We start from the raw sequence: 1,671 nt of genomic DNA on the forward strand, positions 1-1,671 counted from the left end.
CACTATAAAAAACAAAACAAAATAATGGCATAGTAAAAAATTATTTCTCAGATACCACTAAGGACAAGTATGGCGATATAAAGAAAATAACTGTAAGATTGTGGATATAGCTCAGTAGCTTGGGCAAGGTCCTGGGTGTTCAACCCTCAGCACTGGGTGGGCAGAGGAGAGACAGAGATAGAAAAAGAAAAGAAAGAAGGAAGTAAGAATCATCATATAGTCATAGTACCATTGTATCCTAGCACCGAGGAAAAGGTTATATGAGAGTCCTCAAGTGACCGAGCTTTGAAAAACTGCCTCACTTTCCATTTGGGGAGGTTGCAACGCAGAGAGGGTCAGCTAGCTCAAGGTCACCCAGAAAGTTAAGACTCTTACTGCTCAGAGCTCTTCACACTTTAACGTGCATACAGATCACCCACAGTTCCTGTTGAAGTGCAGGTTCTGATTTAACAGCTTTCTAGGAGAGCTGATGGGTGTTTTTAAGGCGCGCCCAGGGTATGTGCCACTGTCCGTCGGGAGCACACTGAAGAGCAAGGCTTGCACCACCTCCTTCAGTAGACACATTCGTCCTCACACCAGCTGGAAGTGTGACGGAGGGAGGGAAAGCTCCTCAAGGGCAAGGACAGCCTTTTATTTATAGATGTGCACCTGCCCACTCACCCGCCAGTCCCCCCACACATAACACGTCAACACCTACTGACTCCACCTTCTAGCAAAGTGGCAAAAAACCTGCTCAAAAACAAAAGATTGCTGCGTGCTTCTTGCCACAGTGAGGCCAAAGCACTCGTCATAAATTAGTTCGTAAGTTCTCCCAGCCACCTAGTGAGGGAGGCAGGACCAAAATAACCAGTTTATCAAGGAAAAAGCAGCCTCAGCACAGTGCAAAACCACCCCCAAGGTGGTGGTAGGCATCCAGCTACTCTGCAGCTCTCAGGCAGGGGTCACCTGGCTATATTATGGTCCCCTAGAGCACTCAGAACTGTCTCTACCATGTGGAGTATGCTATCAGAATAGAAAACCAGGGCCGGGGAATTTAGCTCAGTGGTGCCACCACCTTGCAAGCACAAGGTCCCCAGTTCAAATCCCTGTACAAAAAAAAAAAGAAAACCAGTAACCCACCATCTTAAAGTGAGTTCCCAGCTGGGACCCAAGGCACACACCTATAATCCCAAAACTCCAGGAGAACTGCAAGTTCACGCCCAGCCTGGGAAACTTAGCAAGACCCTGTCTCAAAATTTAAAAAATTAAATTTTCTTTTTTGAGACAGGATCTTGCTCTGTAGTTCAGGCTAGTTTTGAACTGACTTTGTATCCCAGGCTAACCTCAAATTGTGGTAATCCTCTTGCCCCCCCACCCCCTTAGTACTGAAATTACAGGCATGCATCACCCACCACACCAGGCTACAATTTCTTTCTAAATTTTAAAGGAGCTAAGGATGTAACCCAGTGCAAAGGCTCTCAGTTAGATCTTCAGTATCTGCCCAAAAACAATGAGCTTCCCATCCTTGCAGGCAATCAAGATTCCCTTCTCCTCAAATAGGGCTGCCAGCAGATGACCTCCCAAGGCCGAAATGACTGAGAGGAGGTGCTCACCTGTATAGCAGACGTTTTCATCCCAGCCCCTCTTCCTCCAGGCAGCATCTCGAGTCTCCTCCCGAGACTGCAGGTCTCT

The 1,671-nt window shown here is 47.2% G+C and overlaps 1 long non-coding RNA gene across 1 annotated transcript in view; it reads right to left on the reverse strand.

Annotated features, from left to right (window-relative positions):
* LOC117284932 overlaps window positions 1-1,667 on the reverse strand; it is a 3,249-nt gene extending 1,582 nt beyond the window's left edge. Inside the window, exon 1 of the long non-coding RNA XR_004515973.1 lies at window positions 1,593-1,667. This is a non-coding gene — a long non-coding RNA (uncharacterized LOC117284932). The remainder of the gene's footprint in view (window positions 1-1,592) is intronic.
* Window positions 1,668-1,671: the final 4 nt, after the last annotated feature.

The sequence above is a fragment of the Fukomys damarensis genome, unplaced genomic scaffold, assembly GCF_012274545.1.
Source record: "Fukomys damarensis isolate Sample0158 unplaced genomic scaffold, DMR_v1.0_HiC HiC_scaffold_13379, whole genome shotgun sequence".
Taxonomy (NCBI): Eukaryota; Metazoa; Chordata; class Mammalia; order Rodentia; family Bathyergidae; genus Fukomys; species Fukomys damarensis.